The 23730-nt window shown below is 38.1% G+C and overlaps 1 long non-coding RNA gene across 1 annotated transcript; it reads right to left on the bottom strand.

The window, feature by feature from the left end:
* Window positions 1-415: 415 nt before the first annotated feature.
* LOC138891291 (uncharacterized) lies at window positions 416-23472 on the bottom strand. The gene is made up of 2 exons (XR_011407673.1): window positions 22888-23472; window positions 416-819 (listed from the first exon to the last, which is right to left on the bottom strand). It is a non-coding gene; the product is annotated as an uncharacterized lncRNA (long non-coding RNA).
* Window positions 23473-23730: the final 258 nt, after the last annotated feature.

The following is a 23730-nucleotide window of genomic DNA, read 5'->3' on the forward strand; positions in this document are numbered from 1 at the left end:
TAAACTCCTATAAACATGATCTCTAAGTTTCAGAACTGATTTCACCCTATAGGCATGCTATCTAAGTTGAAACTGATTTTATATCTCATATAGGCATGATATCTATTAATCATATGTGAGCAGAAAATTTTAAGCAAATTGCTAGGAAAGTTTGTTAATCAAACAGATAGAACCCTATAGACATGGTCGCTAATGCACATTGAGTTAGACATACGTGGAGATCCTATAAACAGGATTTCTAATATGCAAAATTAAATGTAAAGTCTTATAAGCAGGGTTTCTAACATGCAGATGTGCAACACAGAATCATATTGATGATAAAATCCCTATAGGCAGGATCTCTAAACACAATACAGTATCCACATTAGCATAGTTAAGTCCTATAGGCAGGATTTCTACCCAATTTCAACAGAGATATAAGAATAGACCCCCCAGCTTTTACTAATAAGCTCCAAATCTGTTTATTATAGAGATTATTACAGCCCCGAATGAATAAATTACATAAGAGCATCTGTTACATTATAGGGAGCCTTCATAGGCCCAAAAATAACCTGGGAACCAGGCCTTCAAACATAGCAACTCTGAGCATAATGGCAGTCCATAGCACATAAAATTAGGTTCTTGGTGTGTCAAAGTTCCCAAGGGCCTCGGAGACCCCATGCAATACTCACACCAGAATCAGATGTTCAACACAAAATTCATAAAGGATTGGGAAACCAGCCCCAATGTGTTAGAGTTGAAAGGAGTCTCAAGGACCCTAAGCAGTGCTCACACCTTCGGTGGTAGGAACCTAAGGGACTAAGAGTAGCCATTTGAGAACTGGTACATGGAAGGTAAGGGGGCAGCTTTAGGAAAACAATTTAATTTTCAGAAACAAATAGATTCAGACTACAGAGTTGCAAACAGAATCCATATTCAGCACATGATTCAAACAGATTGGTGTTTGTTTAAATTGGATACTCATATCATTAATTACAAAAGCAAGGATACTTGAATTAACAGACAGAATTAGCTACATATTAGTTACATGCTTGCAGTATCTAGCCATGTTCGGAACAGGGAATATACAACTGATTTAAACAGGGTTTCACATTATTAGAGATAACTTAGTTTAGCATGATCAAGCGAAGTCAGGTAATCACATAGCAAACAAAATTATGTTAGGAATTGAAGCAAGTTAATCAAACAATGCATAGAGACAGGAATTGCAAAGGTTAGAACATACCAGATGAAGAAAAGAAAGTAAAGATGCAGTAGCAGTTAAGTTCCAGAACAATTTGGCCTTGGCATTCAGCCGGCCAAATAATAGCCATTTAGTACAAAAATCAGAATAGGAGTAAGAGAGAGTTTTAGTTTTGTGGTGAGGATAGGAGAGTTCGGATGTCTCTAAAGGGGAGAGCGGAAGGGTTTTTATAGCATGCAATAGAGTAAAACAAACAAGATAATGAAAATCAACTAACAATCAATTAAGATCAACATGAATTAATTAACAAGACAGAATCGAGTAAAGTCAGGCTAGTACTACTTGATTTAAGGAAAACCTTATACGGAATTGATTAGTAATTAAGTACTAGGTTAAATAAGGTAAAGAAATAATTCCGGAATCAATGAGGAGTTTAATTTAGGGGAAGATAATACATAGTTTAGTCAATTAGCGAGCAATCAAGCAAGTACTATTCCGAATAAGGTAAGTATCATATAGAACCAATTATCAATCAGCAAACAAGGTGAAGAAATAAAGGAACAAGGTAGGATGAACAGAATAAGGAAAGTATCAGTACATGCGAGATGAGAAAGATTAAAATCTTGGTAAAGCTTTTAGAAGCCCTAATTTTGGGGTAAATAAAACTAGCCAACAATTAATGGCAAGAGTGAAAGATGCATAGAGGCAAATAGACAGAAATATTTAAAGGAAAAAATACAAAATAATGACAATCCTAACTTAATGTAAGCAAAAGAAAAAACAGAAACACAAAAGCTTTGATAAATACACGAAGACATATAGATAGAAATAATTAAGGTTTGAACCATATTTGTTCGAAAAATCAAAACCCTAGATTTTAGGGTAACTAAAATCAGCGTAGAAAACAAAAGGGGAAACTATAATAGAGTTGGAAATACATAGATTTAGTCGTTTTTAAGAAATCAAAAACCCTAAATTTTAGGGTAAACAGAATCAATAATAAATAGTAAAGAAAATATGAACACAGAGGCAGATATACTGAAACTTTAAAGAAAAAAATACAAAGAAAGAAAAATCATTTTAGATCTTGAAAGATCTTGAACCCTAATTTTAGGATAAGTAGAAGATTCAACTAAAAATGGACGGATTTGTTAGTAATAGAGCAAAATATAGGTGGAGAATAGCATAAAACAAACAGAATCGAACCAGATCTAGTCCGAATCAAAACATGAGACCATAACTGAAGGATAGGAAAACATATTCGTACTCACAGAGGTTATGATGAACACATAAGGAAACAACCACAACATAAGAGATTTTGAACCAGATCTAGTCCGCATCTCTCGAGATTAACTTGCCATTTGAGGCAAACTAGTCAAATAATATCAAAAAGGAGTAGCTGGTGAAGAGGTAAGGCCAAATATGGTAAGGAATCAAAGAATGATTCTATTTCCGTATAGGAATTGTTAGGAGATTAGTGACGGCAGGTTAGGGTTTGAGAGGTGAGGGAGAAACGAGAGCGTTTGAAGGCGGCGAAACAGATAAAATGGGGTTAGGGTTAGGGTGGAGGGATATAACTAAAAGGGGTGAAGGGATGTGAGTCGTTGATTTTCAGAGATCAATGGCTGTGATTTAAAGAAGGAGATGGGTCGATTTTAAAATGGGTATGGGGACTGGGTTAATGGGTTTGGGTTAGGGTAATTGGGCTAGGTAAATTGGGTTAGTCTAGGTCCGAAATTAATTGGAAAAATGCTAGATTTTAAATACCCAATTAAATCAATAAAAATAATTTATAAAAATAATTAATAAATAACAAAAATATTATTTGTACATAAAAATGATTTAAAATATTTACCAAGATTATATAAATATAAAAATTCATTTTCTGTATAGATAATATAATTATGCATGTATATGGGCTATTATTGCAAAATATGCAATTCTAGCTTAAAAATACAAATGTAATTATAAAAAATGTAATTAAAATATTTAAGCACTATTTGGGCATAAATGATGAATTTATAAGATTAAATCATCATAAAAATAATATGAGGTATAATTATTGGATGTTTGAATAGTAAAAATGCAGAAATAAATTGGTTGAAAGCCTTTAAAATTATGAAACAAATTATAGAAATGCTTGTGCATGTTTGTAAATGCATGTGCATAATTTTGAAAATATATATGCATGTTAAAATATATGAGAAAATTTTTTGGTATCAACAGTCACTACGCCTGACACCCGCAAGTGTAAAGAACTAGCCCTTAAATACGGGTAGAAGGCCAAAAATCATGGTTGGTTGAACTTATCTTGTTTTTTCTTTTCGTATAGGAAAATTGGCTAACTTTTCTTTCCTGTTGAATTCAGGTCTTCCTCAGGGCTCTGCTACCATCCCTGAGGAGGACGTTTTGGCTGATCTTGGTGATGCGGCGAGGTTGCTGATATTGTGGTGCTTGTCATTGGCAATTTTTTAGTTGAAGGTCGCCTTTTTTATTGCTTGTCATCAAGCTTGCTTCCGGTGCAAGTGCTTTTTCTCGGATTCCCCGTACGTAGAACAAGCAACAAAAAAGGCGATGTTCCTTTACGACTAAGGCAAAAATAAAAAGGCGAAGAGCGTTGCACCTGAGCCAGCCGCGGATACTATGGTGATAAGCGTCGTCTCCGAGCCAGCCATAGACACTATGGTAACCGATGATGATGGAGGAACCAGTGATGAGGGGGCTTCTCTACATAGAAGACGACGACTTTCATCATCTCAACAAAATGTTGAATCTTTTGATCTAGTTACGCAACCGAGGACGACGTCCCGGTGCTTTAGAGGGAATATGTTGTAGTTGAAGATGCTAACTCTCGCTTCAGAGTCCCAGTCACCGTTCCCGGTATCGTGAGGGTGGGTACCAGGTCATTTCCATCTTTGGTTGATGAGCAACAAACAACTAGCAATGCTTTTGCTATAGTTTCGTGTCAACCTACAAAGCTATCAGCTTCATGTCCATCTTCGCCAACTTTGCCTTCGCCACCATCAATTGCGATATAGTCTCCACCGGCTGTAGTCATTCGAGAGGAGGATATCCCTCTTCTCCAGTTCACAGGAATTTTGGGCATAATTATTCTACCTCCTCCGAAGAGCCTAGAGGAGGAGGAGTGTTTCCCTCTCAGTTTCTACCGGATACCATCTATTGTCCCGGCCAGTGGAAATTGCTAATTATTTGAAGCCTCTGGCTTTAGAGAAGGATAGGAATATAATACAATCTCTCTCGAGAGAGAATGGTAAACAATGTCATGCACAATGCAACGACGCTACGATCTTTCTTCCTTCTATCTTTATTATGGCAGGATTTAATTTGTACTTCTGTTTTGTAGGCTAACTTCCTTGCTTCTGAGGGCCTTCAGAGGTTGATCCTTGACAAGGAGAAAATCACCTCTGAGCGAGATCAATTATTGGCCGAGCGGGATCAAATTGTTGCCCGCCTCCCAAAACTGGAAGCACAAGCTGCTGAGGCCGTTAAGTTGGAGGCTCGGTTGTAGCAAAGTGAGCAAAAGGTAGTGACCCTTAGCCAAGAGTCCGCCCTGTTAAGGGTACAATTGAAAGAAGCTAAGGCAAAGTGGGTTGAGGTCCAAAATGGTGTTTTTGCTGCTACCGATCGCGAGGCTACCTCTACTGAAAGACTGAATAATTTGGAGGCAGCCTTGAACTCCAAAGATGAAGAAGTTGATGCTGCTGAGGAGAAGTATGCCCGGTTGGAAGAGAGGCATAAGAGACTCATAGAGCATAATAAAGTTTTTAACTCCACTATCCGCAACCTTAATGTCGGCCTCCAGGCCGCTAGATTTGAGCGGGATAACCTTTCGACTAAGTTTGACCGTCTTAAGAAAGAACTTCAGCACCGAGTGGCTTCCCTCATTGTTGAAAAAATATATTCTATGTATAGAATGAGGAGAAAAACCTTGGAAGAGGCCAAAGCAGGCGTCATTAAATTTGATGCCGCAATCGCCAAGGCTCGTGAGCTGGAGTCGACTGCCCGAAGGGGTCTCTCGGTCCAACCTGATGCTACTTAATCTTTTGGTTCTGGTTCTGAGTTCTCGGGAACTGAAGAAGAACCCGAAGGGGATGATGGAAGGCCAAGATCTTGATCCGGCGGCGGATCCTCCTACTTCTTCTGGGGGTGTAGATATTTTTCTTCCTCCAATTCCGGGGATGCAGTAGCAGAGCTTTTTTCTTTCTTTTCACTTTGTTTTTATTTTCCATATGTTTGTACTTGTGCTGCTTGGCACGTTTGTTGTATATAGAAGTATTTTTTTTCGTTTAAGTATTGTGCAAGTTTTTCTCTTTGCGTAGTTTTCGTTTAAGTATTGCGCAAATTTTACTTTTTGCGTCGAGTTATGCGAGCTTCGGGTGTATTTTTCTCCGATAGCATTTGAATTCTGGGCATAAGTTCTTCCTAAATTAACCCTTTACCATGAGGGTTTCATAAGAGAGGGCCCTATTAGGTTTATGGTGCTCTTGAAGAGGACGTCTCCTGTTCATTATGCCACTAGCATTTGAAGTACTTGTTTAACTTTCATATGATAAAATTAACTCATCGATGGGACAATAAAAAGGATAAAAATAAAAGGAATTTACTTTATTCATTCCATTTTCAAAAGTACATAAGTATTCGGTGTGCTAAAAATAAATTGCCATTACTTGTGGCTAAATTGTACAACTTGTTTCTACGGGGCTGGTTGCGCAATGTCCCGATGATAAAACTTTGTTTCCGGATTTCGTAGTCCTAGTAGATGTGTCAATCAATGTCGTATTCTCATATCATCCCCTCGGTGTTTGAATACGAATAATGCGAATTTGAACACTGGAAGTCTCCACTAGTGAATGGTTGGATAATCTTTAGTTTGATAACAAGCTTCATTTTCCCTTAGGAACTTTGCTATTGAGCCAAAGATTATCTAACAATCCCCCAGTGTCTTGAACTCGTGAACGGTCGGGTAATCTTTGGCTCGATAGCAAATTTTACTTCCCGGTAGAAACTTTGCTACCGAGAAAAAGACTATCTAACCGCTCTGTAATGGCTCGTTGTCTGCATGTCTTGTCATTTAAAGGTCTTATTTCTACTAACGAAGCTTCCTTCGTAGTATGCTTTTCGTTGCTTCCTCGTTAAAAACCTTTTGAGATGTGCCACATTCTAGTTGCTCGACAATTTTACTCCCTCTTGATTTTCCAATTCGTATGACACTTTCCTAGTGATAACTGAAACCCGGTAGGGGCCTTCTAAGTTACTTTTCTTAAAACCAAGTCTTCTACTTTGAAATAACGGAGGTTGACTCCTTGAGTGTAATATATTTTCATTCTTTGTTTTTGGGCTGCCATCCTTATGTGCGCCAAGTCCCTGCATTCATCGAGCAGCTCCAATTTGACCAACAATGCTTCGTTGTTTGTTTCTTCGTCCACCCGAAAATATTTCAAGATAGGTTCTCCTACTTCCACCGAGATCAAGGCTTCTACTCTATATACAAAAGATAAAAGAGTCTCCCCCATGCTTGATTTGGCCATTGTTTTATACATCCATAGTACTCTTGGTAGCTTTTCGGGCCATTTGCCTTTGGTTGCTTCCAATATCTTTTTGAGATTTTGGATAATCACCTTGTTTGTTGATTCTGCTTGACCGTTTGCGCTCAGGTGATAGGGTGATGATGTGATCCTTTTGATTTTCAAATCTTCAAGGACTTTAGTGACCTTTGCGCCTATAAATTATGGCCCGTTGTCGTAGGCCATCTCTTTTAGTATCACAATCTGCAAACAATATTCTCCCATAAGGAATCTAACACTTCGCGCTCACCGATTTCCTGCTTCAACCCAATTAGAAAAACAGTCAGTTAAAATCAAAAGAAATCTAACCTTACCGGGGGCTGGCGGAGCAGACCGACTATATACATTCCCCATTCATGAATGGCCAAGGCGACAAAACGGAGTGCAGTAGCTCTACTAGTTGATGTACCAACAGTGCATGGCTTTGATACTTATCGCATTTCTATACATAAGTCTTAGTGTCTTGTTCCATCGGGGACCAGTAGTATCCTGCTCTAATTAACTTTAACACTAAGGAATCCGCACCCGAGTGATTTCTGTAGATCCTTTCGTAGACTTCTATCATGACATAGTTAGCTTTGGAAGCTCCCCAACATTGGGCCAACAGGCCTTGGAAAGAACTATACAATTGACCTCCCTTGAAGTTGTATCGAGCTACTTTAGTGCGTAGCGCCCAAGATGCATTGGCATCTTCAGGCAGTTTTTCATGCTCGAGATAGTCAATGATCTCATTTCTCCAGTCCCAGACCAGATTCGTCGCGTTTACTTCATAATAGTCATCTGCGTCCAATATCGAATGCATAAGCTGCATGACCATATCGGAGTCTGATCCCTTCATTTCCGTGGACGATACCAGATTGGCTAGTGCATCTACCTCTGTGTTTTTTTCTCTCGGGATGTGGGTAATTAACCATTCCCTGAACCGTGCAAGCAGAGCCTGGCTTTCACTACATATTTTTGCATGCGATCCACTTTGGCTTCGAAGATCCCTTAGACCTAATGTACTACCAATTGGGAATCGCATTTGATTTCTAAGACCTCGGAATCCAATCCTCAGGCCAACTCAAGTCTTGCAACCAAAGCTTTATACTCTGCTTCATTGTTAGTAAGAGGCACAGTTCTTATAGCCTACCTTAGGGTTTCCCCCCAGGGCATGATTAGCACTACACCGAACCCGGACCCTTTCACGTTGGAAGCTCCATCCGTGAACAATGTCCAAACTCCTGATGTCGACTATGACACCATAACTACTTCTTTGGTAGCTAAAGGTAACAGTCCCGGGCTGAAATTGGCCATAAAGTCGGCCTAAACTTGTGACTTAATCGCAGTCCTAGGTTTATACTCTATGTCAAATTCACTCATTTCGACTATACACTTGTCCAGCCTATCTGAAAGTTCAGGTTTATGAAGGATATTCCGCAGGGGAAAAGTGGTTACCATGGCTATCGGATGACAGTGGAAATAAGGCCTAAGCTTTCGAGCAGCGACTACTAGAGTTAAGGCCAATTTTTCCAGATGTGGATAGCGAGTTTCTGCTCCTATTAAAATTTTACTAACATAATAGATAGGAGATTGCATACCTTCGTTCTCATGGACTAGAACGACACTTACCGCTACATCCAAGACCGATAAGCAGATCAGCAGTTGTTCGCCTTCCTCTGGTTTTGATAGTATTGGAGGACTCGATAAATACCTTTTCAAATCCTTTAGAGCTTGCCGACATTCCAGAGTCCATTTGAAGTTGTTCTTCTTTTTGAGGAGTGAAAAGAAGCGATGACATTTTTCTGAAGACTAGGAAATGAACCTGCTTAAAGCTGTCAATATTATTGTCAAACTTTGAACCACTTTTACACTTGATAGTTGGTCAGGGATGTCTTCGATGGCTTTCATTTTATCGGGATTAACTTCGATACCCTTTTGCCACACCAGGAATCACAAGAACTTATCGGGACAAACTCCGAATGCACACTTCTCGGGGTTGAGCTTCATGTTGTGCTTCCTTAGGATGTCAAAGGTTTCTTGCAGGTGTTTAAGATGATCATCTGCGTTCAAAGACTTAACTAGCATATCATTTATGTAAACTTCCATGGTTTGACCTATTTTCTTTTCAAACATTTTGTTTACGAGCTGCTGTCACACCTCTTTTTTCCTACACTCCCGTGAAGGGGTATATAAGGGAGTTTTTTTCAACTTAAAGTGACAATCGAAACGAGATTATTTATTTATTAAATTCAGAATCGCCACTTGAGATAATTTTATGGTGTCCCAAGTCACCGGTTCAAATCCCGAATCGAGGAAAAGATTGACTCTGTATTACAGTCCGCGAATACAAAATCCGGGTAAGGAATTCTGTTAACCCGGGAGAAGGTGTTAGGTATTTCTGGATTCCGTGGTTCTAGCACGGTCGCTCAACTGTTATTACTGGCTCAATTATCTGATTTTTATTACATGTTTTAACCTATGTGCATTTTAACTTTAAACCACTTTTAACCATATTTAAAGAAAGATTTGCAACGTCATTTAAAATATATCTTGAACCACATCACATAAATGTACCCAGAGTTCGCAACACACTTTATATAACATTGTTGAGTTTTGAATTTGGGTCACATAAATGCGCACCTGAGTTTAGGAAGGTAAATTATTAAAATGTCGTACCTAAAGCAACTACGCACTTTCAAGTTTGCGAGGGCCATGGGAATTCAACTAAATGGCATACCTCAATTTCTAAGGATTAAAAATTAATTAAGCGAGGGCCATTACACTTCCCAGTTAAAGCCATACCTCCACTCCCTCATTCTAGGTGACCAACAATCATTAAATAATTTCGAAATTAATCTCATGGACTTACACTTGTACAAGGGATCTGCACCTAACTTGGCATGGAAAATGACAAAACCTTAAATACTTCTTAACCAAACAAAATGCTAACTAGAGAAAGGTATGCGAGGCAATATTCAGAACAAAGGTGCCAGAGTATATCGTAGGGGCATACAAAAATGGCGGAAAAAGCAGTGACAATTAGAACAGAGAAGGTCATTGATAATAAGCGAAATCTGGGTGATTTAGCTATTGTTTATGCTTCTGCTTGATGATATTCCAATGATATATTGTGATTAATTGATGAATTATGGGCTTTAATAGTGAATTGAATACATTTCAGGTAAAGAAGAGTATATTACGTAAATCAAATATGATTGGAACCATTTTGGAGCAATAAATGAAAAACCCCTCGGAATTAATTATGGTGGAAGAACAAGAAAAGAATCAAGAATATGGGACAACTGGACTAGCGCGGTCAGGTGCGCGGCCAGATGCGCGGCCGCGGTAGTCCAGATTTCGGAAAAGGTTGTTTAAAGGGGTAAAATTGGAATTTCTTCTTAATCCCACTCAATTTACATAAAGCAAGAACTCCATTATTGGAGTTAAGCAGATGGAGAGTGGAAGATCTGATTTTTAGAGAGAGAAGGAGGAGGAAACTCATCTTCAACCATCAAAAATCAATAGGAACATCAACTTGGAGCAAAGATTGAAAGAGTTTTTCTAAACCTTCTCTTAGTATTTACGTATATTATGTTTAATGATTTTTATTGTTGTTATTTGTATAATTATGAGTAGCTAAAAAACTCTAGTATTCTTGGGTCATGGATGTTAGATGATCTTGTTGTTTGAAGCTTAGATTGAAGATCTTGAATCTATCGTTATGGGTTGTTTATTTGATTCTGCTTCTAATTATTTTACTGCGTAGCTAACAGTGAAATATTATTTACGGATCTTGAGTTAAACTTGAAAAAGGAAATTCTTGATTGCATATAGAATCAAATAGAGCAAGATCCGGATCCTGGGCATCGGGTGAAAGATTTGCAATTAAGATAGACATATACTTAATTGCCTTGTTTGGTTGAAAAATAGGAGTTGTAAATGCATTCTTGCTAATATTAATACCATAGACATATAGGTATTAGTTTAACTTGAATAGATGCATAAGAACTCGAAAGATTCTTATGAATATTATTAACCCTATAATCAATAACCCGGAATAATTCAATAAATCAATCTTAAGCTAAAATAGTAGCATGATCTCTAGCAAGTCCATGACCCTGGAATATCTTTACCAAAATTGTTATCAAAATATTGTGTAATTGGTGTAGTAATTTTGTGTTGAATTATTGTGCAATTATTAAGTAAGTTGTAAATTGGTTCTTTATATATTTTGTGATAATTTAGCTTGAATTGATAATTGTTTGAGTCTACATCAGTCGATAAGTTGATCACAATTCCTCGTGGGAACGATACTCTACTTACTACTATATTACTTGTCGATCGCGTGCACTTGCGTGAGTGTTTTGGTCGCAACAAGTTTTTGGCGCCGTTGCCGGGGAGTTGAAATTAGCTACTTGACTGTTTTAAAATTTTATTAGGTAGCTGTTAATAAAAACCTAAATTTTCCATCTACTTTGTTTGTGTTGCGCAGGCTCTTCTCTTGAATGCGGAGGAGTAGAAGCACAAACAACCTCTTCCCTTTTGATCCTGAAATTGAACGAACAATTCATAGAACAAGGAAGGAGTGGGAAGCTAGAAACAAAACAGAAAGAGAGTTGGACATTCAAGTTCAACCACAGCCAACAGTGATGGCAGGTAATCAAGAACGTGCGGTGATAGAAGCAGCAAGGCCAAACCTTGCTAATATGACTCAGGCCATTGTGAAGCCTGAAATCACCGGTCACTTTGAGCTTAAACAGTACATGGTGCAGCTGATACAGTCCACTGGGCAATATGTTGGTCTATCTCATGAAGACCCACAAAGGCACATTCAAAATTTTTTGAAAATAACGGATACTTACAATTATCCAAATATTTCCAAGGATTATGTCAGGCTGACCTTATTTCCCTTTTCATTATTGGGGGATGCTAGAGAATGGTTGCAAAAAGAGTCAGCTAATTCAATCCACAATTGGGATGATTTAGCAAAGAAATTCCTAATCAAGTTTTTTCCCACCAAAAAGACAAAGTTTTTGCGGAGTCAGATTCTTGGGTTTCAACAACGGGATGGTGAAACTCTTCGCCAAGCTTGGGAAAGATACAAGAAACTACTTCGGGATTGTCCTCATCATTGTCAAACTGATGAAGTATTGGGCCATACTTTTGTTGATGGATTAGACGAAACTTCCAAAATGAATCTTGATTCAGCTTGTGGAGGTAGTTGCATGGCAAAACCATACAGTGAAATACAACTTCTGCTAAATAACTTTACTGCTAATGATCATAATTGGCAAGGTGAAGGAGAACCAAGGAGAGCAATAAAACAGAAAGCAGGGTTACTTGAATTGGATGACATTTCCGCCATGAGAGCAGATTTAGCAAAATTGGCAAATCAAATGACCAGAATGACAATGGGACCATCACAACCAATGCAGCAGGTTCAACAAATGTCAGTTTGTTGTGAAATGTGTGGAGATAATCACACAAGTGACATGTGACCAACGAATCCTGAATCTATTTATTATATGGGGCAACAAAGCAGAGGGCCGATGAACCAACAGGCACAATATGGGAACACTTACAATGCAAATTGGAGGAATCATCCTAATTTCTCTTGGGTTGGAAATCAATCAAATCAGAATCAATATAGACCCCAAGGAAATTTTAATCAACCTCAAAGGCCTCCACAACAAGCAGAAGAAAGTACAAATGAATTGCTGAAAAAATTGTTGCAAGACAATCAACAACTCAGAACGGACTTTAGAAATCTTGAAAGACAATTGGGACAGCTAGCTGCAAATCAAAATACTAGGCCTGCAGGTGCTCTTCCAAGTGATACAGAGAAAAATCCACAAGTTAGTGCAATTACACTTAGAACTGGAAGGGAATTAGAAGAAGTTCCAAAGAAGAGAAAAGACAAGTCTGTACCTGAGGGTGAATTGATTCCCAAAGCAACACAGGAAGTAAGGAAAGATGATACAATTTCAGCACCTGTAAATATTCCAAGACCACCACCACCTCTTCTACAAAGATTGCAGAAAAAGAATGACGATCGCATGTTCAACAAATTTCTCTCTATGTTGAGTCAGATTCAATTGAATATTTCGTTGGTAGATGTGATTCGTGATATTCCAAAATATGCCAAATACATAAAAGACATTGTGGCTAACAAGAGGAGACTGACTGAATTTGAAACAGTTGCACTTACTGAAGAGTGCACTTCAAGGGTCCAAAATAAGCTTCCTCAAAAGCTTAAGGACCCTGGCAGCTTTACTATCCCTGTAAGAATAGGCAATGTTGACGTAGGTCATGCACTTTGTGATTTGGGAGCAAGCATAATTTGATGTCATTGTCTTTGTACAAACAATTGGGTTTGGGAGCTCCAAAACCCACCACATTGATGTTGCAACTAGCAGACAGGTCCATAGCTTACCCGGAAGGGGTGATAGAAGATGTGCTACTGAAAATTGAGAAATTTATTTTCCCAGCTGATTTCATTATCTTGGATTTTCAGGCTGATGAAAAAGTTCCTATTATATTGGGAAGACCTCTCTTGGCTACAGGTGATGCTATAATTAAAGTAAGAGAAGGAAAAATGATCATGAGAGTTGACAACGAGGAAGCTGTTTTTAATGTATATAAAGCAATTCAACTTCCTCGGCAGTATGAAGAATTGTCTATGATATCTGTCATGGAGATTGATGAACAACTTGTTACCTCAAGCGTATATTTGCAGGATTCTTTAGAAAAAGCAATTGTGTTGTTTGAAAGTTTGGAGAATAATGATGAGGTTGAGGAGATGAAACATAATTTGAATGCAACATGTGAATATATAAAAGGTTTTAATCCCTTTGAACCGTTGAACAGGCCAGATGGTCGTCCTCTGAAGCCCTCAGTTGAAGAAGCTCCCAAATTGGAATTAAAGCCTTTACCTTCTCATCTTCATTATGCTTATTTGGGTAGTTCTGAAACGTTACCTGTTATTATTTCGGCTGACTTGTCTGAATTGCAGGAGGAGAAATTGTTAAGAGTACTACGTGAGCATAAAAGAGCAATTGGGTGGACAATGTCCGACATAAGAGGTATTAATCCAGCTTTTTGCATGCATAAAATTCTCATGGAGGAAGAGCACAAGCCAAGCATAGAACAACAACACCGCCTAAATCCGAACATGAAAAAGGTGGTAAGAAAAGAAGTGATTAAATGGCTTGATGCAGGTATTGTATTTCCAATATCTGATAGCAAATGGGTAAGTCTAGTCCAATGTGTTCCAAAGAAAGGAGGAATGACCGTAGTAACAAATGAAAATAATGATTTGATTCCCATTAGAACTGTTACTGGGTGGAGGATTTGCATAGATTATAGAAAATTGAATAATGTCACCCGGAAAGACCATTTTCCCCTTCCCTTCATTGACCAAATGCTTGATAGATTAGCCGGGCAGGAATACTACTGTTTTTTGGATGGCTACTCGGGATATAATCAAATTGTTATAGCCCCAGAAGACCAAGAAAAGACCACATTTACATGCCCCTATGGGACCTATGCATTTAAAAGAATGTCATTTGGTCTTTGCAATGCACCTGCGACTTTTCAAAGGTGTATGATGGCTATTTTCACTGATATGGTTGAAAGATTTGTGGAAGTATTTATGGATGATTTTTCTGTATTTGGATGTTCTTTTGATGAATGTTTAATGAATCTTGATAAGGTCCTTGCTAGGTGTGAAGAAACAAATTTGGTACTAAATTGGGAAAAATGCCATTTCATGGTACGTGAAGGCATAGTCTTAGGGCATAAAGTGTCCAAGAATGGATTGCAGGTGGATAAAGCAAAGGTGGAAGTAATCGAAAAATTACCTCCACCAACATCCGTTAGAGGCATTCGCAGTTTCTTAGGCCATGCGGGCTTTTACCGTCGTTTCATCAAGGATTTTTCAAAAATCTCATCTCCTTTGTGCAGGCTTCTTGAGAAAGATACATCTTTCAAGTTTGATGATGCTTGTCTGAAAGCATTTGATGAGCTGAAACGAAGATTAGTTACTGCACCGATTATCATTTCTCCAGATTGGAAACTTCCATTTGAATTGATGTGTGATGCAAGTGATATAGCCATTGGAGCTGTTTTGGGGCAGCGGAAGGAGAAAATATTTTGTTCCATTCACTATGCGAGTAGAACTCTTAATTCATCTCAAATGAATTACACTGTTACTGAAAAAGAGTTGCTCGCAGTAGTATGGGCATTTGATAAGTTTAGATCCTATCTAGTGGGGACAAAAGTCATAGTTTACACAGATCACTCCGCTATAAGGTATTTATTTGCAAAGAAAGATGCCAAGCCAAGGTTAATTCGATGGGTTCTTCTTTTGCAGGAATTTGATTTGGAGATTCGAGATCGAAAGGGAACAGAGAATCGGGTTGCAGATCATTTATCCAGGCTGGAAAATAGAGGCCATGTCACTGAAGGAGAATCAATCAAAGAAACATTCCCTGACGAACATTTGCTAGCTATCACTTCGGATGAAACCCCGTGGTATGCTGATTATGTGAATTTCATTGCAAGTGGGGTGATTCCACCAGAATTCACAGCTGACCATAGAAGAAGGTTCTTACATGATGTGAGATTCTACATGTGGGACGAGCCTTTTCTATATAAGCAATGCGCAGATCAATTGGTAAGAAGGTGTGTCCCTGAGGAGGAGATGAATGCAATATTGCATGACTGTCATTCTTCTCTTTATGGAGGTCATCATGGGGGAGACAGAACTGCACAAAAGGTTTTGCAATCAGGTTTTTACTGGCCAAAATTATTTAAAGATGCACATGCTTTTGTTAAAAATTGTGACAGGTGCCAAAGAACCGGAACGATCACGAAGAAGCACGAGATGCCTTTACAAAATATTTTGGCAGTAGAACTCTTTGATGTCTGGGGAATAGATTTCATGGGACCATTTCCATATTCTAATGGGCACAGATATATTTTGGTTGCAGTTGATTATGTGTCTAAGTGGGTTGAGGCCATTGCTCTTCCTACTAATGATGTGAAGGTAGTGGTAAGTTTCGTAAAGAAGCACATTTTCACACGCTTTGGAACTCCAAGAGTGTTGATAAGTGATGGAGGAACACACTTTTGCAATAAATTGTTGAAAAATGTCCTAGCAAAATATGGTGTGAGACACAAGGTTGCTACTGCATATCACCCTCAAACGAGTGGTCAAGTTGAAGTGTCAAACAGGGAGGTAAAACAGATTTTGGAGAAAACTGTGAGCGCAAATAGGAAGGACTGGACCGGTAAGTTAGAAGATGCATTGTGGGCTTACCGAACTGCATACAAGACTCCAATAGGTACTTCTCCATACAGGTTGGTTTATGGAAAGGCATGTCATTTGCTTGTTGAGCTAGAACACAAAGCTTATTGGGCAATCAAAAAGCTAAATATGGATATGGACTTAGCCGGTGAAAAAAGACTGTTACAACTCAATGAACTTGATGAGTTTCGGTTGCATACTTATGAAAATGCCAAGTTATATAAAGAAAGAACCAAGAGGTGGCATGATAAGCACATCCAACATCGTGAGTTTGTGTCGGGTCAAGAAGTTCTTCTGTTTAATTCAAGGTTAAAGCTTTTTCCAGGAAAGCTTAAGTCTCGTGGGGCAGACCCTTTCGTTGTAGTAAGCGTGACTCCTCATGGAACAGTTGAATTACGAGACACAAATTCAAGTGGTACTTTCTTGGTAAATGGGCAACGAATTAAACATTATTGGGGTGGTGACATTCAACGTCACAAAACCTCAGTAGATTTAATTGATGTATAATGCAATATGGCGTCGTGTCGCGACGTAAAATAAGGCGCTGGTTGGGAGGCAACCCAACGATCATGGTATTTTTGATTATGATGTTTATTGTGTACTAATAAATACAGGTGAACGAGGGCTGATAAAAAAAAACAGAAATCGCTCAGGTGCGCGGCCGCGCACCTGACCGCGCATTTGACCGCACTACTTTGGGGTGCTCTCTGTCTTGGCCGTGCACCTAACTAGCGCGGCCGCGCATTTGACCGCGCTAGTTCAGTGGCTCTCTGTCTTGGCCGCGCATTTGACCGCGCTAGTTCAGTGAAATTTTTCATTTTTTTTTTAAGTTTGTTTTTGTTTTAATTTGTTAATTAAATTACTATCCTACCCCCTAATTACCCTTATTTGAACGACCATCTCCCCAAAAACCCTCATTCCAACAAATTATCTCTCTCTCTAACCCAATTTCCCCTCTTCAAAACCCTTCTCTTCTCCAAACCTTTCTTCCACCATTTTTGCTTCACCATTTTCTCCCAAACAATCCCCATCAAATCTTCTTCTCTATCTTCACATTCATCTTCTTTACCATTCTCTTCCAACAAATGTATGAATTCTTGTTTTGTTTTCTTTTATTTTTTTTTATTTTTTTTTTCAAATTTTTGTTTATATGCAAATAAAGTAGTTATAGTTGTTAAAGTTGGTTTCTAAGAATGGTGTTGATATTATAAGTTGAAATGTTAGTAAGAAATTAGTTTTAAGTTCTAAGTTCTTCTCTTCTTTTATTTTTCTTGTTATTTTCCAGATTTTGTTTTTATGTTTTAAGTAAATATAATGATAGTATTGATGGGTATTGTGTAATAATAGTGAACTATTCTCGTATAGTTCTTTTATACAGAGAATAATGTTAGTGATAATTTATTTTTATTTTTATTGCTATTTTTCGAATTTCTGTTGAAGTGTTTATACATATGTTGTGTTAATTGTACATAAATTGTATGTATAAATTAGTGAAATACTTGGGGGTATTGTTGGTTGATGAGTGTGGGGAGGAGAACCACTTGATTGGTGATGTTTTATGGGTGAATAAGGGTGATTATTGTTCTAACAAGTGTAAAAGGGGTTATGATAATACAATGCATGCAATGTGTTTGTGAAAAAGCCCCCATGAATAAGAAAATGTAGTTTGTGACCAATGATGAGTGTGAAGTCTAAGTAACCCCATTGAGCCGCGAATTTTGGATTGGGCTATGTTAATATGTTATTGTCTTGCATGTATAATGACTAACTCCAGAAAAAGACGCACCACAGGTCCTTCCTCAAGCAACCAAACAGGCAGAGCTAGGTCACGAGAGGCAGCAATTGCACGCCCATTTGATAATACAAGATTTGTTTCGGCCAAAGCTCAGGACCGATTTGTAGAAAAAGCTGAAAAGAAACCAATTCCTGAAAGAGGTGTTGACATGAGAAAACTTCAGCGGTTGTGCCCTCATATGCACGATGAGTTGCTGAGAAGGGGCTTACACACATTCGTCAACGAACCAGGTGAGGCAAATCTCATGGTTGTAAGAGAATTTTATGCCAATGCTCCAGAGCATACAAATGGAATAGTCACAGTGCGCCAAAGAGCAGTGAATGCTTCACTTGAGGCAATTCGTACTGCTTATCAGCTGCCTGCACCTCCAGAGGAGCATAATGACTTCTATAACTATGGTAAGGCACCCACATACGAAATTTGGGAAAGATTCTTTGAGACCATTTTGGCACCTGGCAAGGAAATTTCCTGGATGACTTATGGGCAGAAATTTCATTCTAATGCACTCACATTTGAAGCAAAGTGCTGGTTGCATCTCATATGCGCCCGATTGATCCCATCACACAATAAAACGGAAGTCAATGGACCCCGAGCTTGTCTTGTCTGGTGTTTTGTTAATGGTCACGACTTTGACGTAGCTAAAATCATGTATGATGAGATGTTCACTCGCTGCAAAATCAAGAGGTATGGATTCTTCTTCCCTTCACTAGTTACTCAACTATGCAGGGCTGCTAGTGTGCCAGAATATCAACCTGCTGATGGGTTGGTTGAAAAGGAAAGCAAGTTCCGAGCTGATAAAGTGACAACGGGGAAAGAGCCGGAGGTAGTAGAGGTGGTAGAATCAAGCAGCTCTGATGATGATGAGGAGGAGGAAAATGAGGCAATGAATGTTGAAAGTGAGGCGCAGCCAGAAGCACCCCGTGCATCAGCTGAAAGACTGTCATCAGCTGCAAGACTGTCATCAGCTGCGAGACTGTCAAGATCAGCATCACAAACAGCACCAACAGCAACATTATCACGAGCAACTTCATCTTCCCGATCTACCAGATTGCCTCGTCAAAACACATTGGAAAAAGAGGTAGAGGATCTTCGCATCACTATGACTGGGTTGGGCAACCGTGTGGAGGAGATAGCTGACCGACAAGTCAAGTCAGAGAAAAAATTTATGGGTTGGCTCAGAGCATTGGGGCGTGCATGTAATGTGAATCCTGACACTGTCTCAGATCAGGAATGAAGTTTCGGGGAAGTATCTTTGCCTCTTTTCTTTTTAGAAATGAAAGTCATGGGGACATGCCTTACGTTTAAGTGTGGGGTGGAAGGATGGTAGTAATTATTATGGATTTTTAGGTTGTTTTAATTGTTTTGGATTGTTGGAATGTTTTGGTGGTGTGGTACAATATATAATGTTTTGGGATTGCGTGATTATTTCACTTTTGTTTTTAAATGTTTTGGTGATTTAGTATTGTTGGAGTAATTGTTCTTAAAACATATTTTTTTAGTAGTAATATTGGCGTGGCCCGATGACGGATTCTTTTGGATAGGAGTTCTTGAGGGACTGAGCTTATTGAAAACAACAAAAAGATTTTTGTTTTTATATTTGGTATTTTTAGGTAGTATAACAAATCTCCCTTGGTTTTTCTTTAAGCCACGGTTCTTTTCCAAGGGTTTATTTTGAACCGGGCATATGTAGTTTTTCAGTGAGCATATATAGAAGAGAACTCATAGCGTTGACACACCTGAACACAATAGAACTTAGAGTGTAACGCTTAGTCTTAATTGTTGAATCTCACCAAAAGTGCCTTAAATTGTATGTTTGTACTGAATTGAATGCTCGTAATGGAGTGTCTTGATGAGCTGATCTGGAATGAGTCATATGTCATGTGTGGTGAGTATTTGTGTAGTCCATGCATTGTATTTGTGTCTAGAACTTGCCCGGTATGTGAATTAAAGCGAAATATTAGGTGATGCTCGATTTGAAAAATGATGTTAGGCTTTCTTTAACCTTTTTGAGCTTAATTGCTTATCACAAATAAAATTTGTCCCTAGTTAACCCTTTTGAGCCTTTAGACTTTTGTTTGGCACCCGCATTACAAGCCTATACACTTTTGTTCTTAATTGACAGTGTTTTGATCCTTTTACCTCTTAAAGCACTTTAATTGTGAGAAGAACGCTAAAAGAAGTAAGAAGGAAATAAGTGTGGGGTGGCTTTTGAGTGGAACCAATAAAAGGATGAAAGGTGCACTTATGTTGTAAATGAATACACCACTAGCAGAAATTGAGTGACAAGAAAAATTACATTGTGTTTTGCTCTAGTTAGTGGGAATGAATTAATAGAGTGCTTAAAGAAGATGGGCGTATTTGTGGGATGACATTGTGTATAAATGAGAAGTAGGTTGAAGAATTTATGCTGAAAAATTGCTCGTGTGATGTGTTAAAGTGCTTAGGGGTTGAGTCATTATTCCTAAATACATCTTACTCGTCCCTTAGCCCTCATTACAACCATGAAACAGTCCTAATTGATTTTGGATTGAGCTAGCCTACATTAGTAGAGATTTACATTAAGGGCAATCTTATGGTATCAATTGCATGCATGTGACTTTTATTGTGAGAGTGAGTGCTTTAATTGATTATTATAAGTATATGACTGGAATGTGCGGAGTAATTACCAAATATTTCTTATTGGCATGATGGTGAGGGCATATGACTTGTGACAAAAAAGAAAATCTTGACTTTTGTGAAGAGCAAGTTGAGGAAGTTTGAATATGCATGACACTTGAGATTCAACTTTAAAGCTAGGATTGTTCACTGCTAGGAGCAACATATGTACATTGTTCTCGGTGTAATGCGTTAGGGGAAATAGTTGAGTGAAGGGATCTTTAGAGATAGTTCTAATATAATAGTTTGATTGCTTGAGGACAAGCAATGGATTAAGTGTGGGGTGTTGATAATAAGCGAAATCTGGGTGATTTAGCTATTGTTTATGCTTCTGCTTGATGATATTCCAATGATATATTATGATTAATTGATGAATTATGGGCTTTAATAGTGAATTGAATACATTTCAGGTAAAGAAGCGTATATTACGTAAATCAAATATGATTGAAACCATTTTGGAGCAATAAATGAAAAACCCCTCGGAATTAATTATGGTGGAAGAACAAGAAAAGAATCAAGAATATGGGACAACTGGACTAGCGCGGTCAGGTGCGCGGCCGCGCTAGTCCAGATTTCGGGAAAGGTTGTTTAAAGGGGTAAAATTGGAATTTCTTCTTAATCCCACTCAATTTACATAAAGCAAGAACTCCATTATTGGAGTTAAGCAGATAGAGAGTGGAAGATCTGATTTTTAGAGAGAGAAGGAGGAGGAAACTCATCTTCAACTATCAAAAATCAATAGGAACATCAACTTGGAGCAAAGATTGAAAGAGTTTTTCTAAACCTTCTCTTAGTATTTACGTATATTATGTTTAAAGATTTTTATTGTTGTTATTTGTATAATTATGAGTAGCTAAAAAACTCTAGTATTCTTGGGTCATGGATGTTAGATGATCTTGTTGTTTGAAGCTTAGATTGAAGATCTTGAATCTATCGTTATGGGTTGTTTATTTGATTCTGCTTCTAATTATTTTACTGCGTAGCTAACAGTGAAATATTATTTACGGATCTTGAGTTAAACTTGAAAAAGGAAATTTTTGATTGCATATAGAATCAAATAGAGCAAGATCCGGATCCTGAGCATCGGGTGAAAGATTTGCAATTAAGATAGACATATACTTAATTGCCTTGTTTGGTTGAAAAATAGGAGTTGTAAATGCATTCTTGCTAATATTAATACCATAGACATATAGGTATTAGTTTAACTTGAATAGATGCATAAGAACTCGAAAGATTCTTATGAATATTATTAACCCTATAATCAATAACCCGGATAATTCAATAAATCAATCTTAAGCTAAAATAGTAGCATGATCTCTAGCAAGTCCATGACCCTGGAATATCTTTACCAAAATTGTTATCAAAATATTGTGTAATTGGTGTAGTAATTTTGTGTTGAATTATTGTGCAATTATTAAGTAAGTTGTAAATTGGTTCTTTATATATTTTGTGATAATTTAGCTTGAATTGATAATTGTTTGAGTCTACATCAGTCGATAAGTTGATCACAATTCCTCGTGGGAACGATACTCTACTTACTACTATATTACTTGTCGAAATATAGCACTTGCGTGAGTGTTTTGGTCGCAACAGTCATGACCAATCGCCTTCTTGCAAGGAAGTAATTATCGTTAATCATACAGCTCAAACAAAACCCACCTATAATAAATTTGATCCTGTAAGTTCACCTTAAGCATGATCACTTAACAACTTTGGCATTTAAGTGAAACATGTATTATAGCATCATATATTAATCAAAGAAGGAGAATCAGGCAGATTTGGGAAATAAACAGACCAGATCCTTTAACCAACCTTTGAGAATCACTTGAGCTTATGGAGTCCACCAAAATAAAAGGCCGGGTGAAAACTTTATGATAAAGAAAAGCTTAACATGAAATTAACAAGGCCAAGTAGCCTTTCGGCTTAACGAGCTTCTCATTTGAAAAACCAACGAAAGATAATCTCAAGTCATCATCAAGTTAAAATACCGACATCTTTGTTTCGATTCCTATTTTTAAAAATCATTTCCAGAACTTAACCCCACAACAACAAAATTTGAATAGATTCAAGCTAGACGAGAAAAAAAATCACAACCTCAAATCAAACTACAACCATCAGGCGGATTAAAAATTACGAGACGCTCAAGCAAAGAGATGAAACAGAGCATACGTTATGAAAAAGAGTTCAACAAAACTCGTCGCTGCTCGAAAATTGCGGAACCGCATCTACTAGCACTCAGATTCAAAACGAAAACCAGAAAACTACAAGTTATGCAGCAATCTCACTTAACAACTAACGAATTGCGCGATTCCTGAATCCTTTTAACCGAGGCATCAAATCATAGTTTAATCACACACAAAAAACAAGGGAAAGAAGTGACCTGGGATATTTTCAATTAGTAAAATTCCGTCAATTACAGCAACTGAATTGAGCAATTGATGCACAAGCCCAGGGATTTCAACAAGAAACTTCAACGGAACCACCGACTTCGACCGGAAACTCAAATGGAGATGCACTTCAACTCAACTACGTCTTCAACCAAACTCCATTTTCGGAACAAGAATCCGAAATTAACTGAAGAAAACAGAGATCTACATCTGATTTTCTTTTCTGGGCGTTCTTGATGGTGGGGGGGGGGGGGGGGGGCTGGCTCGTTCTCTCTGTTTTCTGATGGGGTGCGGCTGAGGAGTGAGGGATTTTTGTTTTGGTTGTTGATGCAGAAGATCGATGGGGAAGGGTCTGTGGTTTTCGCTAGGTTTCTAATTGAAGAAAAAGACGCAGGACGATGGGGTCTCTTTCTAGCATCGCCTTTCAGCTCCTTTAGGCGTTATTTTCATTTTTTTGGTCGTCTTTTTGCTGGTTCAGCGTTGAAAAATGAAGGAGAAGCTGATGGGGTGTGAGGAAAATGGAGTACGAGGGGTGGGGTCTTGTGTAACGCCACTGCCTTCAGTGTATTTTTTAGGCCTTCTCCTCCCCCTTAGCTGATAGGTGTTACCCTATATATTATATAGGTCTAGGTCTAAATGTGTATTTTTGTGTTAATTGCTCTTAGGTCCTTAGGATCTTTTCATTTATTTATGTTTCAATGAAGAGTCTAGAAGGGTCTCTAGGGTTAACTTAATGGGTATTGGGTATTGGACTTAAGGAATGAGCCAGAAATTTGGGCATTTATGACTAGCTATGCTTAAAATTAGCTTAATTAATTAAAAATTATCCACATAGA

This window comes from Nicotiana sylvestris, chromosome 5 (genome assembly GCF_000393655.2).
Source record: "Nicotiana sylvestris chromosome 5, ASM39365v2, whole genome shotgun sequence".
NCBI classification, from domain to species: Eukaryota; Viridiplantae; Streptophyta; class Magnoliopsida; order Solanales; family Solanaceae; genus Nicotiana; species Nicotiana sylvestris.